The 16,786-nt window shown below is 32.4% G+C and overlaps 2 protein-coding genes across 2 annotated transcripts in view; both read right to left on the reverse strand.

Annotated features, from left to right (window-relative positions):
• Positions 1-16,786, reverse strand: part of LOC128891722 (neurocalcin homolog) — a 171,208-nt gene that overhangs the window by 127,863 nt on the left and 26,559 nt on the right. The gene's annotated exons all lie outside the window — the stretch shown is intronic.
• LOC128891723 (neuronal calcium sensor 2) overlaps positions 1-16,786 on the reverse strand; it is a 140,178-nt gene that overhangs the window by 96,998 nt on the left and 26,394 nt on the right. Inside the window, exon 2 of the mRNA XM_054151460.1 lies at positions 15,288-15,336. The gene's annotated coding sequence lies outside the window, so the exon portion shown is untranslated. The remainder of the gene's footprint in view (positions 1-15,287; positions 15,337-16,786) is intronic.

Here is a 16,786-nt window from a genome sequence, read left to right on the forward strand (position 1 = left end):
CACGACGCTCTTCCGATTTATTTTTGTAACTACAATAAATACAATTAATATATATATATAATTTTTGTAACTACAATAAATACAATTAATATATATATATATATATATATATATATATATATTGTATTGTTACCTAATCAATGAATCATCACAAAATATTTACATATCTTTATTTTATATTTTTGGGGTTGCGAACAAAATCAAAATCATAAATGGGATCGTGAATGATAAAAGTTGAAGAATCCCTGTCGTAAACGATGAAACAGATGATAATTTTTAAGAATGACATTAGCTTGGTATATTCTAGTTTGAGTATGAATACCAAGGATGTTTGATCTAGGCATAATAATTAGACTTCAACTTTCATCTTGAAGTAGTTAAAATAAATTTATAATTAATAGGTACTATTTCTACCAACATATTAAAGAACTAATCATTCTATTTACAAAGTTGGGCATTTCATGTATTTCTACTTGCAATAACGATACTTTTGAAAGTTTCAACACAACCAAGACCAAGCCAGAGTTCCAAAGAAGCATCCAAATGAAAAACTGCTGTGGAAGACAAATGCAAAACTCTAACGATAAAGTGGGATAATAAAACTACAGACGAAACGGGAAGGTCGGTTCGATGCAAAGCCAGACTAATCGTAAAAGATTTTTCTCTGAAGCCAGGAATTGATTATAGGAGACAGTTGCATCAACGATAAAAATGATCTCTGAAGTAGCATTTTTATACGGCAATTCAATAGAAGAGTTACATACGAAATAACCATAAAATTACAAAAAGATGGCAGTAACAAACATTGCAGATTACTGAAAAGCTTGTACGAAAAGCGAGGAGCAAATCTTAAACTGTTCGAGGTTTGACTGCTATATGCGTTATTCGTTGACAAACGAAGTAAAGGCGATGACAGAATTAAATGTCGATGATAGGTTACCTTGTTCTACTGGAAAGACTATGATTGAGCCGACACTGGAGCATTCAGACCAAATATTTGAAGTGCAAATAGGGGACGCGGATTTCTTTGTTGGATTGCAAACCAAACGGAACAGGATCGATCAAAATACACCAGGAAACATATATAGGAAGAATTATCGCTAGATTCGATATGCAGGAATGCAAAGCAGTCTCTGCTAGCGGGGGTTTAAGCCTGCGTAAACTGACCATGAACAAACAATCAAAATTACAATAGAGGGAAGCAATTGACAACCTGATATATGCTAGGACGACTAACAGTCCCGGCATCGCAAACATTTGTGGCAAATGAAGAGGATACTTCCATCGAAATGCTTGTAAAGTAACTGACGTTTATCATTTTTGAAGGGCAAATGGAGAAAAGAAAGAAAACTGTGCAACTTGTAATTGTCTCACCTTTGCAACGAAAAGAAATAAAGATTGTATGTTTCTGTATAAATGGTAGTTGTGAACCATTTAAAAGACTAGATTGTTTTATTTTTATTCTATTTTTTAAGACATTCTATGTAACAACGTATTAATTAAAAGGAATGAGTTTAATTGAAGTCTGGACAGAAAGAAAGAAAAAAAGAAAAGAAAGAAAAGTGCACAATTTGTAATTGTGTCACCTTTGCAACGAAAAGAAATACAGATTGTTTCTTTCTGCATAAAATGATAGTTGTGAACCCTTCAAAAGACTTAGATTGTTCTATTTTTAAGGACATTCTATGTAATAATATATTATCTAAAAGGAATGATAGTCGCCCTTCAGTGACCTCGAATGTCCTTCAACCATAAATCCGCGTACACACCTTGAAACATTCTATTAGCAAGTAAATAGGAAGACTAATCACGCCATTTAGAAAAACGAAATTGACTTTCGTATTTCCCTCGCGTCTCCACCGACAAAAACCTGATGCCATCGGATTATTTTCCCCTTGAAGACAAGCAAGATTTATCTGAAGCGTTTCTTTTATCGTCAAAAGAAGACGAGTTACTCAGCTGGCCGATTTTAAACGCTCTGCATGTTAGTAAGAGGTTACACCACCTAAACGATTTCAAGAAACCGAAAATTTATCGCCTCTTTAAAATTAACCCTTTGACCGCGGGACGATTCTAGCTGGAAATTCTAAGAGGCGTAGAGGTGTGAATTTTTAAAAAATATCAGCTTATAGGGAATGATGAGACGGAACTTTTTTATATTTACAGTTTATTCATAGGGCGTTTAGTTTCAAAAATAAAAATTAATTACTTGAAACACCGTTTTCCTGAGATCTCGCAGTGATCTGATTCTGTTGGTGTTGTCTTAAACAAAAACACAACAGTCAATCGAATTAAAAATATCAAATATCACCTTATAGAGAATAACAAAACGAAACTTTTTTTTATATTTACAGTTTATTCATACGACATTTAGTTTCAGAGATAAAAATTAAAAACTTAAAAGACCTCATGGAATTTAATTTTTCCATTAAACTTCTAACATTTCAATTTTTATTTTCGAAACTAACCGTCCTATGAATAAACTGTAAACATAAAAAAGTTTCGTCTCGTCATCCCCTATAAGCTAATATTTATAAAAATTGATTCAACGGTTGCAAACATTTCTCTGAGCCCATTTCTCGAGGACGTATATATGAACGCCCTTTGCAGTCATAGATGTAAAAGACCTTTTAAAAAAATATAAGAACTGTTTCACTAAAAAATCCTTGTAAATGACAAATATTTAACTAATGAATCAAAAGTCCCCGCAGCTAAAGAATAATAACCGTTCAACCAAATTAAAATAAATTTGGTACACGTACCAATTTTATTGGAATGATTCACTGATTGTTTTAAATGCTCCGACTGTTAAAGTGTATAGAATTTCGAAAAATCCGTACCGCGTACGATAGGGAATACTTTTAGATTGGAAGTTCTTTCGCGGAATGGAAGAAAATACGTACGGAGACAACAGGGTGAATATTTTAAACCCGACCAGATTATTCCAACCGTCAAGTACGATGGAGGGTTTGTATTAGTTCGGAGTTGTTTCTCGTTATCCGGTGCAGGCAATTTACATTTCATTGAAGGCGCCTTGGCGGAAGAAGGATACACGAATATTCAACGGCAAAACCTACGAGAATCTACTGAAAAGGTGGCCATTCAAAACTGTTCTACTTTGCGAGGTACTAACTCCGAACGTACGTGTAAAATTGCCAAGGAATTATGGATACACAAATATTCTGCGTCAAACCTACGAGAAATTCGCTGAAAAGATGGGCATTCAAGACTGTTCTAGTTTGCGAGGAAATAACTTGGAAGGTACGTGCAAAATTGCCAAAGAATGTTTGAGAGTTCTGACCCTAATGCAATTGGACATTGACGAGATCAAGCGCAGGAACCAATTACCATACCAAGCAGTCGTTTTCTCAATAATTTATCGCTGACAGTATCATAAGTAGAAGGTTTGAACAGCTATAAAATGAATAACATTTATCCAAACTTCTTTAAAGATCTATTAATTGATACTTACCTCAAAACGATCTCAATGAATTTCAGTTGAATTTTTAGAAGAAAGGTATATTCGTCAATTGTCCATAGACATAGCCATTCTCATTAAAAGATATTCATTGATTTTTATAGACAGTAATTTCACGTTTTCATATAAAATATTTATTACATAACATTTATTACATATAATTATATTTGATAAACATGTAAAGGTAGAAAAGTATTAATAAATAAAGAAATCGAAATATGAAATACGTAATTTTTTTAAAAGATATATCAGATTACAATTCTAGTTAAAAATTTTCGTAAGGGGAAATTACAAGTTTGCATTAAAAAAAATGGGAATTGTGATAACAGGTTGAGTCACGTAACTTATTAAAACTTGCAACTTAAGGATCCAGCGAAGACGTTACAGAAGTTCTAAATGATAGTTTAATGTTAGAAAAAAACACCCTTTGCAAGATATAATTTTGTTCAAGTAGCGACCCTTCGTGTTTAAATCCGAGGATCACTACCTTCAGATTGTTATTAAACATGTTCCATTTTAAAAATTAGATGAATAATAGTATAGCGAATATTCATTTTTCTAAAATAATAAACACAATACAGAAAGTAATCAAAGAATCCAAAAATTCTTTCAAAAATTATATTTCGCAGACACTAGCAACAAACATACCTTGTAGATTTTTAAATAAAGATAAATATGGTGTGCATATATTTATCGTTTTATAAATTACAGCGCACAAAAATGACCGATGAATATTAAAACCAAGAAACAAATAGTTAAAAGTTGTGATCGACTTTATAAAAAGTGAAGAAAAGAGAAGCTATTTCACCCTTGAGTTATGAAAAATGATTCCATTTCTATTTCCATATAAAGGACATATATTTACCTGATAGGTCTGCCAAGGGCGTGTGCCAAATGTATTAAACGATAAAATGCTCTCTCCTTCACCTTTCCGAAAGGTGAACGTTCGAGCGGTACGAGTGACGGGAATGCAGTCTTAACGAATTGGGGTAAACAAACGCATGACAACGCCGTTATCGTCGTTAAAAGATAAAAGCTGAATGACCATCGAACAAAGGCTCCTAATTCTCGGCATAATTGAACGGCTGTTAGACGTGTACGTGGCGTAAAGGGGCGCTAATTACTTTTCGCGACGCAGGGTTCTTACTGTGTGTTGGCTAGGTGTTCACACGTACGTGTAGTTCACGGAAACTAGCAACAGCGGGTTCCCCGGCTTGGTCGGGTAAAGCTGGGTCGCGGTACTATCGATCTTCGCCTACCTGGAGACCTCTCTCTACCCCTGATCGTACTCGATTGGTTTGCAGGATGAACGTTGAGCCTAGAACAAGGATAAAGGGGAGTAGCCAGAGGAGGCAGGGCATAAAGAGAGAGAAAAAAAGGTGGATAGGTAACCAGCAGAAAGATTGCGCGTGTTATATCCATAGAGTTATTGTTCGTTGCTCAGGAGTTGGCGAGACACTCAATTGGGTGTCGCGTAACGGCGACACCTCTACTCGCACGCATTTTCGGCATTGGCCGAGTCAGTCACATTTACAAAGGTACCGCGTGACGAAAGTTGTGAACAAGATAAGGCGAGAGAACAATATTAACCATTGGCATAGCGTTAAAAATAACTAAACAGTTTGATGCCCACAAAATAAACTGTTTTCCTCCAAACCAATTGATTCCATCATCGTAACAGAAAAGGCGGAATTTATGGTTGCACTTTACGTTCTCTCAATGTAAAATCCACGAGAATAGATGTGTAACATTAGGTTGGAGAATATCTTTTGACAAACTACTGCATGATTGAATCAGCAATTTGTAAAAAAAACTTCTCCCCACCCCAATATGTTCGAATTGTCTCAATTTTAAGGAAGGATATTGATATAAAAATCAACCATTCGTAATTCGCCATATAAAATTTTTACGATGCGTATCGTTACATGGTTTTCGACAGTGAATGGTGTAAAATGGAATTTAAAAAAAAAAAGCTTTACATTATTTTGAAAAAAAAATTAGAAAAGAATGAACGGGATCACAAAATTGATACTCTTATTTGTCTGATAGCTTCCAAAGAGTATGTAAAAATATTACGAACAAAATTGCGTGAATATATAAGGTAACACGAAATTATTCAACTTGAAATTAAAATAGCCTAGAACAAGGAACAAGTCGATCTTAATTTTTATCAGTCATTTTTGGGTGCTGTGATTAATGAAACGATAAATATATCCACGCCATATTTATCTTTACTTAAAAATCTACAAGATATATTTGTCGTTAGTGTCTCCAAAATATAACTTTTTAAAGATTCTTTGATTAATTTCTGTAGTGTGTTTATTATTTTAGAAAAATGAGCCTAGAACAAGGATAGAGGGTAGTAGCCAGAGGTGACGGGACATAAAAGGAGACAAAAAAGGTGGAAAGGTAGGTAGCAGAAAGATTGCGCGCATTATATCCATAGAATTACATGTTTGTCATCGGGCCATCTTCCACAAAGGTTACGAGGAAAAGCTCCGACAACAATGAGCGTTCCCTTGGAAAGTCGAGGACAGTGACGCGTGTACAATAGCAAAAAAACAAGGCGAAACGAGATGGCAAACTTCATGCCTAGCGTTATCTTGTCGAGGGATGCCCGTGAGACCTTTCCTCTTAACCTTTACGAGTTTTTTTTTTTTTTTTTTTTCTTTGCTAGAGATCGAATTTTCTATTGCTGCGCAGGTTGCCTTAAAACAATATTAACGCGTAAGCTGTTGGAAAAATTTAATGCGCCGCTTCAACGCTGCTGAGGGGTTGTCGTACTTTCAAGTTTCATAATTTCCTGAAAATTCGTTCGAAACTCCTCTGATAAACACTAAATTGAAGCATAAACTTCCTACTTGTTGAATTTTTTGGTCGATTTTGGTTAAGTTGTTGCCTGAAAGGTAAAATTCCACTTTAAGGGGAAAGATGTGAAATCGAAAAGATATTCGACGACTGGGGAGTACTGCAACGTGCAAGCAACAGTTTTTCCGATAGTAGCGTACGGCATTTGAAAGTTTGATCGTTTTCCTTCAAAACAAGTCGCAGGAACATTGGATAAGAGTATTAGGGAAATTTTAAATGTTTGAAAAATCATTCCATTTTTATGGCTGTATGTCTTTCCTGTATGGCGTTCGTTGAACGTCTTCAATATTTCTACGATTTCTGAATTTTAAGTACCAAGTTATCTCTCGAGCACAAATAAATTTCATATTCACAGAATGTGATTTAAGAAACATTCCTAAACAACTACTTCAAAGACCATTCGATTCTCTTTTCGGGAATTAACTTAAATTTTCGGGAAATGTAGACAAATAAACTTGAGCGTCTAAATAACATATTTTAAATAACCTACTCTTTAAAATAAAACTAAGTTATAGTAAAAACAAATGAATTTTTCAAAAATGATAATCGCAATGCTGAAACGAATCGAAGAAACTGTGTTTTTATTTAGTTTATTTAATTTTAAATATTCGCGAGAAAAAGAAATTTATCAATGAGGTATATGGAACATTTTTTTTTTTTACTTTAAAATGTTAGTCTAACGACTCAGGAAAATGGTTGCAGAATTGTGAAATTATTGCCAGTGGTATTACTAGTATTACCAGCACTACTACTGCTACTATTGCTTTCCCAGGCTCCGTCTATTTTACACGTGACGTTTTACAAGACCATGATATCGGCTGAACATGTGGAACGTAGATATATCGTTTTTAACAGATGCGAACGAGTGAATTCGTGGTAATTGAGGAAATATTCTACTCGAATCGACTACAGGAAAACGTGTACACATCTATGGTTGATGCATGAGTATAGCCATTGTGGTATTGGTATATACAAGAGCTTTCATTTGAATAGCTTACTTCCAACGTGCTTCAAATCTGACAAATACTTGTAAGCTGAGAAAATAACAACAACTCGAACAAACTTGTAGTATTGAGAAATTGTTTGTTTCTTTTTCGCAAATTTCTAGGGCTATTAGACAAATTAAACTCTTCATTAACACTGGAATGTTAAGATAATACGTCTCAATAAAAATGTCGATAGTATCGTATGAGTTTATTTGTATTAAAATTCATACTTTGCTTCATTTTTAACTTTGAAAAGATTGATTCTTTTTTTAATTTTATTTTGATTAAAGTATATGCCTTCAAAAATGTATCTGCAAAAGGATGTACTGATATTCGCAAATGTAACGAACGCAATTTTTATTTTATATATAAAAATATTTTATATACGTCAAGTATGAGTAAATATACGAGTAAGTATATCAAGTACGAAATATATGTCCGAAACAAAATTATTCAAAAAAGTTTTTCAATCCCATTGAAAATTTTCTCAAAAAGTTGTAAAATGAAAATATCACCTTAATAAACAGTTAAACGTAATGGTTTTTCGTTCAAAGCAGTCTTTATAAGGATTCTTTTTGCGAATGAAATGCATAAAAATTATACAAATTTAGGACCACAAAGCGGAATAAATAAAGGATCTAGAGATCTGAAGATGATTTCCAATTGAAAAATGAAAATATTCAATTACTTGTTAAGACTTTGTAAAACTGCAAGTTACGTTCAAATCCCTTTTCTATTTATTTATAATAATAATAATAATAATAATAAAAGACGAAGGTCTCATATATATATAAAAGAAATAAAATTCTACTTACCTTATTCACACACGGTCAGAGCTACGCTAAACTAACCAACTAACGAAACAAATGCGAATATTTTACGTTGCACGAGGTTAATTGAACGAAATATTATATCAGCGTAAACTGATACTTTTGTTGAGCAATTATTGTGATAGTGTTCTTGAAAATACGCTGTTATTACTTAATTCTTTGTTCAAAACATCGCAGAATTAAATGCAGTACGAAATTCTCTAAGAGTCCCTACTTCTAACATGGGCACTACATCGAATTTGATTTTATTTATAAATCTTTTATTCGTAAACAATTAATGAAATTATGAAATAATAATGAAAACTTGGTGTTTTTTATATCTATAACTTTTTACGATTTAAGGATTCGTGTTTTGCACCTTTATTATATTACATATCGAGGATTACCAAATATTGATGTTTCCTTCATAATTTTGTCAGTTGATATTTGTGAGAATTTAAAATATTTCTGAAATTATCGTTCAAAATTCCGAGACCTCGATCACCCCATCAATATATGTGAATTAATTCATTGATTTGAATCATCAAATGGAATACGTTACAAAAGCGAAAATTAGTACGAAATATTAAAGGGTAATTACAAAATAAATGTATAATAAACTATGAAAAATATTATCCGTATACAAAAATAGATAAAAGGCTTTCTATAGCTGGAACTTTCCTAACTTTTGTTTATTATTAAATATTATTTTTCTTATTTGTTCAAATAGCTACCAACGACGTCTGCATCTTAATTTATGCGAATTTTCTGCAAATTTTCTTCGAATAAAATTTAAATAAAACTACCGCGATAAAGTACGTTTTAATTAATCGTGCGTGCAGTAATTTATTTACATTGCATGTTATCTACCCGTATAATGACCAAAACGACCTATTTCCATAATTGCTTGTTTCATTGCATTATCGGTTCACGTTTCAAATTTGTGTAATTATGATACGCATGATGTAATCTTTAATAATAACATACCGCGTGCTAAAAGTATGTGAAAAGTAAACGTTTCATGTAATTATCTGAAAATCATGACATTCTCAGCTTCGCAAACGTTCACTGGGCGAATCAATTAACTCCACCTTTGGAAAAATCTTAAATGTAAGTGTCAAAGCACTTGGTATAGTCATAACTTTTTACATTTATAATAACTTTCCTGAATAATAAAGATTAACACCATTAAACGACAACATTTTTTGGCCATTGAATAATAAATAATTTCTTTCAGAGGCCATTTCATCCCATTTCTCAACTGTTTGTTTTATGGAGTTAATCGATTTGTGCAATGAACGGCTCATATATTAATCTAGAATGACATTAACTTTTGCATGCCGTACCTGTTTACTCAAACTGACTATTGTAAGTATACAATCAACAACATACTCAAAAGATTCCTCTAGTTAGATAAAGAAATTAAAAATCCTATAAACAAGCTCCCGATAGACAAAGTGTTAGGACGTTTCCAAAATAAGCTGTTCAATTTTACACAAATGATGCGATCTGGAAGAAATGGTAAAAAGAAAACAATGATAAAAGTCGATTTATTATAACATTTGGACTTCGAGCACGCTTCAGTTAAGGGAACTAAGAAATCAATATCCTTCTACGTCTCTACGATGTGTCTGCACGTAGTGAAGTTATGACGTACTTGCTACCAAGGTAACTAAGGACCTACAAATTAGATCGTTGAGAGCGATTAATCGAAAAATTGCACTGCTTGACCTCCTACCAGCTTAACGCGTAACATGAAATAGAATATATCCGATATCATCGATAATACCTTGGTCTTAGAAACGAAACAGTAATAGTATTGTTTACATTTAAGATTAACCATTTTCAAATGGATCGACTAGTCTCGAGGATACCATTTTCATGAATTTTTGTTCCTTTGGTGGTGCTCCAGAATTTGTTCTTCGTGTAGTTAATCAAGCCTTCATGTAGGATTGGAGTTACTGGTGTATTTGGACAGTGTTGCTTCTTCGGGAGCAGCTTTTTCATTTCCTGTTATTCCTGAATGAGATTTGTATAGGACACTGCTATTTTTTTGAAAGTTTCTTCTTTATATATTCCTGTTTATTGTCGATAGGACCTTGATTACGTTCGCAGAGATCAAGTAAGTGTCGAGATCTTTGAAATTGTTTGCGTAAGGGTATTTTACGGTATCCAACATCGCATACACTTCAACCCTTTGACCGCGGAGTGATTTTTGCTGGAAATTCTAAGAGGCGTAGAGATGTCAATTAAAAAAAAAAATATCAGGTTATAGGGAATGATAAAACAGAATTTTTTATACTTACAGTTTATTCATACAACATTTAGTTTTAGAGATAAAAATTAAAAACTTAAAAGACCTCATATGAAATTCAATTTTTCCAACGAACTTCGAACTTTTGAATTTTTATTGTCGAAACAAAGCATCCTATGAATAAACTGTAAAGATAGAAAAGCTTCGTATCATCATCCCCTATGAGTTGATATTTTTTAAACATTGATTTAACGAATACAAACATTTCTCTAAGCCCATTTCTCGAGGGCGTATACACCCTTCGCAGTCAAGAGGTTAACTACGAAAATCGACATCGATTTGGGGATGTTTAGTTTAATTTCTTTATTATTTGTAATGGTGGCATATCCAACGCCTGAATTTGACTTCAACGCATTTCTGTAAGTCTGTCTTGTAGTATATACCTACACATTTCAAAGAATTTAGATTTGTGATCTATCCTATTTTTAAGTACCATCGGAGTCTTGTATTAACTATTTTCTTTAATAGTTAAATAGAAAGTTTAATAGAAAGTTTTCTTTCTCTATGAATTTGCACATTATTTCACAGCTGCTCAAGGGAGGTTTGCCTCGTGGTGTCCTCAAGCGACATTGTTTCGAAATTTCCTTTTTTTATTTCTTCTCCCTTTCGTAGTAACCCAAGGGATATTACCTACGTACATAAAATTCAAAGAAAATGAGGTACACCATAAATTAAATTGGGGCATCAAAATGACAGAGATTAGATTAGACTTTTCTTCGTTCTATTTGTATATTCTTTCACGGTAACCAGAGGACATTATACTCTCGTGTTTGAACACTTTTTCAAGCTAACCAAGGAATATTAACTTCGTGTTCTTCGAGAATCGTTTCAGGAAAAATAAAACATCATATACATACATAGATGTAAAAGAAGTGTGTTTTATGAACAATATTACTGCTAGGACAGCGCACAGTGCAAAATAAAATATAACTAAAAAAACTTTTCACATGCAAATATGTGATTGCAACAGAAAGGCATTGGATGAAGTAAAAAAAAAGTAATATGTTTATAAATTCTTTATAACCTCATCTTATTCATTAAACTGTACTCCAAGCAACTGATCTGTCGGCAGTAAAAATCTCTTCGTAAAAAAGCAGACTGTATCATTTACAATACCTCAGAAAATCGACGAACTATACACAACAGGTGAACAATATGTACAAGTATGGAAGATAAGTAATGACCCTAAACGTGTCCAAACTCGCGTATTCGATTAATCATCGAGAACAATGCAGAGCATTTCAAAGTAGCACCTTTCAGATACAATGACACTCCCGTCAGCGGGTTTTCCTCCCTTCCTAGCAGGATCGAAAGTCAATGACTGTTAGGCTTTTCACAGGGTCGAGTTTCAGTTGTTTTTTTTTTTTAAACTCTATCAACACTTCCAAAATAATTCCTTTCGATTTTTCATTACTATTTAAAGAGCAAGAAGTTACAGGAAATCATGAAAAAAGTAGGCTGTAGCTAAAAGTTTCTAAAGATACTTCATTTTGGTGTTTTTTGACTAATCAATCAAATGTTCTCGTTGGATCTTTACGATCACTTTTAAATTATGGTTAGTAAACATATGGTCAATGTATGTTTATGCAGTTTATGCGGAACTAGGAAATGACATTTAATTGAATTGTCGAGTAGATAATAATCATTAATAGTTTATGAGATTGTAAACGTAATTTGGTTAAAACTTTCCAGATGTATACATGTATTACTACTGTGAAAGCTTCCTTTAAATTTTGTTTATACTTGCATGAGTGCACGCAGATACATTTATAATTATTTATTAACACCATCACAATTTTTGTTACACGTATGTATTACAATTTTACATATATTACGTAGTATGGTAAGAGCATTCAACTCATACTGAATTAATACACCTTTCATCGTTTAATTTATAGTTTGGTTAATGAAATATCTTGTAGCAATCTTGTGAAAAGCATTACGATTCAGATTGAGTTCCTCAGATTCCATTCGCCTTGTGAAACGTTGATATCGACAGGTGCAAGCCCTCAGACGTTCAACGTTAATCTCCAATCTCGTGGAACCTGAGCACCCCAGACTAGAGTTGGATCACTTATCGAATTCTTCTGTATTCGAGTACTCTTCTGTGATTCGAATATCCAGCAAATGTGATTCGACTAGCGTTCAGTTATGAACTTTACTTAATTCACTTTAATCGACTCAATTAATCTTTATATTAATAATTTACCTACCAGGAGCCTCTTCATAGGATTTATTAATTGTGTCGTTGGTTATCTACTTACAATGATTAGTTTGAAAAGACAAATGAACTTTTGTATATACCTTGTAACAGTGTTCACGAATTAACCCTCTGTGGATCGAATTTTTTTTTCTGCAGACAACGTGCAAGGCATTTACTTTGATATTTTCGGTTGAAGGGGCTGTCAACAGTCGTCAATATTGTTATTGGTTACACCAGTTTACAAAATAATATATAAAAAAAAAAAAAAAAAAAGTACATTTAATGCCACAATATTTTTCTTATGTATTTTGGCCTACTAAACTCGAAAATCGCAAGAAAAAATTTTTCTATGAATAGGTTTTTCTCATATGAATTTTTGAATTTTTTTTCGATTTTTTTCTAACATACGTTCACATTTTACGCCACATCTCGAGTGAGAAACGTACGATTGAGTCGCGCAAGTCGCCATTTTAAAGGTAATCGAATTTCCAACAATTGCTTTTCACATTATTTTCCAATCGGTTCAATATTCGTGTTCTATTTTACCCGAAAAAATCAAAGTTTCTCATATATATTGGCTCGTAACACTTAAACTATTAAACCGATGAGAAAATAATGTGAAAAGCAATTGTTGGAAATTCGATTACCTTTAAAATGGCGTCTTGCGCGACTCAATCGAACGTTTCTAACTCGGGATATGGCCTAAAATGTGAACGTATGTCAGAAAAAATCGAAAAAAAATTCAAAAATTCATATAAAAAAAACCTCTCCATAGGAAAATTTTTACTTGCGATTTTCGAGTTTAGTAGGCTAAAATACACAAGAAAAATATTGTGGTATTAAATGTACATTTTTGCTGTAAACTAGTGTTATCAAAGACACTATACAATTAAGATGTATATGTCATCTTGTGAAGGAAGTACAATTACTTGGTAAAATTTTGATATATTAGCATGTGACCTAAAAGTTACACGAGCTCGTAGAGGGTTAATATCAGCTTACATTAAAATATACTAACGTATGTAGTTCTCTTTAAAGTTATAAATGCATTTTAAATAAAGAGCCAGTTAAAGAATTCACGTTTATTTAGTATTTGAAATTGTTTGTATTTACATGCACTCTGTATATTACTTTACGAAATACATGACGAATATACACGTAATAATAAAATTAAAAATGTTAATGTTTGAAGTCAAAATGTACGTTCTGTTAAAGAATGGCAGCTATTTGACGATACTATATATATACACGGAGACTTTACTCGGGCCACTGGGAATAAGCAAAGAGAACAATGGAAAGGAAGATATAAGGCCTCAGGTGCACTAGTTCCCCAAATTGAAAGTCAGAATTATTTCGAAAGCTACAGGACATGGATAAACGTAGTGTACTGCAAAAGTATTAGCACCCTTGGGCTATTGATTTTAGGTTTGTACCGCGGACGTCTTTAAGTAAAATCTTTGGAAATTTAATATTCGAAATAACGATAAAGAATATTAATCGACTTAATATTAAACCATAAATAATCGTACAAAGAAATGTACAAGGAAATTTTATAATTCATACACAGTTGATTAAATCGATACATCATAGAAAATATAATAAATAATATAATATACATATATAGTAAAATATAATAAATAATAAATCTTACATATAATATAAAGTGTTTTTAAAAGTGTCTTCAGGACCTTATTTTTTACCATTACAATTAAACGTGAAAGATATATACATATTTTGTCATTAAAAATCAAATTCTAAGTCCCCTTTGTTATAGTTATTAGCAACGATTTAGTGCAAACTTGCGTACAAATTTCTAGACATTTCCACGATAAGTAACAAAATTTTCAATGAGGTATGATCTACACGTAACGAAATACAATAGGGGTATCGCATCGGCTCAGCGAACGTGTTAACCCTTTCGCTCGTGGAGCGTTAAATTTACTATATCGAGTTCTATACGTTTTAAAATAGAGTGGAAAGCAATTCTGGTCGCTATTTCACGTATTCCTACGTTTCGTATACGTATACTTTTCATAGAAAAATTGAAATCAAACTACAGTTTTACGTAACGTTGGTAAAACCAATCAGCTAATGCATTGGTTCAAGAAGGGCATGGGTCATTCCACACCAAATACGATCACTTTTTGCGGTCGATGTCGGATAGATTTTGGGGAAATTGAAATATGATGTAATCCACGTAAAATTAGGGGTAGTTTAAGTTATCATTTTCTTGAATTCGAATTTTTTAAAGGAATCCAGCTCGTTGAATTTTACAATTTTTGCTTGTTTAAGTGAAAAGAAAATGTATAGATGAATTTTTATACTGGAGTCTATAGTGAAAGAAATATGAATGAAGCACAAGAAAAATTTGAAATTGAAAAAGAATTTTTATTTCTATCTCAAAATGTCGAAACAATCAAAATATTAGACCAGTATTCACGAAACTTGAAATAACGTTGCAGAGAAATCTGCATTTATATAACTGTTTGTATCAAGTTAATACACTGCATCTAATTTTATTGATTTACTGCATAACGGTATTAAAAGTCATAATAACTTATAGTATGACTTACTGTATCCAACACACTTCGTATATTAATTAGGTTTGAAGTAGATATTAAATTCTTACCTTCTTATTGGATTTCTTGAATCCATCCTGCGAGCCCCGAACCACATACCTAAAACAAATAAAATACCAGAAATTAAATAACACGAAAACAGGATATTCTAATGACAGATTACAATAATATCATGGATAATATAATTCTCTTAATGGCGGGTAAAAAACGTCTCACTTGAATTTTACTTGTTATCGGTTAAAATTAATAGTCATTGCTAGCGATGGAAATAATACTTGTCAATACCGAACCCTAATGGCAAGGGACTATTGTATCAAAAGTGTAGGCGAGTAGATGGATATCAAACAGTATCGACTCCTGGTGATCCTTTACAATTACGTCTCGTATGCGATCGGTATCGGGACTTTCGCAATTGTATCTATTGATCTATCTGCCGCTAACAATAAGTGTTGGCCACTTTGTGTACGATAACATTTGGTGCTTATTGATTCTAGAATATTAGTAAATTTCCATACTCCTATGTAGGCAGCCAATACATTGGCTTTTGCAATTCATTGTCAAAATTCACCAGTGTAATTATTATATTGTGCATTGGTGCATATGAAATGTCGTATATACAAATAAAACTTTAACCATACTAAATATTTTTAAAACATTGAATCGAATTCTGTTTTATTTTTTTATTATTAATTTTAAATGCATCCTTTTATTTCAGTGTAATAATATTCAGCATTAGTTGTACACTCAAAGGGCAGAACATAAGATAAGAAGGTTAATTTACTAATGAAAAATCACCAGTCTTGAATATTGCACACCAATGTTGAATTCTTCCAACATTTATATAATCTTCTCCAAATGTTACGCTACATTTTCAACAACTTTCAAAGTCGTTTTCCAATATTCACACTCGTACAAAAAAATAACGTAAATATTCTTAGTATTCGTGATTGTTGACAACGAGGTTCCAATGTCTCTATTCTAGACATCTTTAGTATTTAATGTATGTGTATTACCGTATACTTTTTTTCTCTTTAATATGATTACACACAACTACCGACAGAATTTAGTAAAATGAATGTTATCGGCCCGAGCAATTCAATCACTGGGAATACGATATTTCATATGCATCAACCAAATACATACGCGCATTCATATCTATTTAAAGTACATAAATATAAAAAACGTCTAACAACACGAAAAATCACTCGATCGTAACGTGTCGATTTTTATACAATTTTGCATCTACGTAGATGATTGAAAGTTATTAGAGACAATTTTATTACGCACTCATGTTCGAGTGGTAATAACTACTCTCAAAATTATATTTGACATATTTACTTAGTCAGATTATTTAAAAATGAACACGGATCGAGGAAAAATTTGAATTTTAATAAAACATCTATTTGGGGCCACTAAAACCAATCATACCATATTTGTATAAACATTTCTCGTCGAATATGTTTCAGCTTGCTAAAATTTGGCCAATTTAATGAAGTAAATTTGTTCTCTAGCTACTGAATGAATTAAATTAATTCTTATCGAGAGAAGA

This window comes from Hylaeus anthracinus, unplaced genomic scaffold (assembly GCF_026225885.1).
Source record: "Hylaeus anthracinus isolate JK02 unplaced genomic scaffold, UHH_iyHylAnth1.0_haploid 12002, whole genome shotgun sequence".
Taxonomy (NCBI): Eukaryota; Metazoa; Arthropoda; class Insecta; order Hymenoptera; family Colletidae; genus Hylaeus; species Hylaeus anthracinus.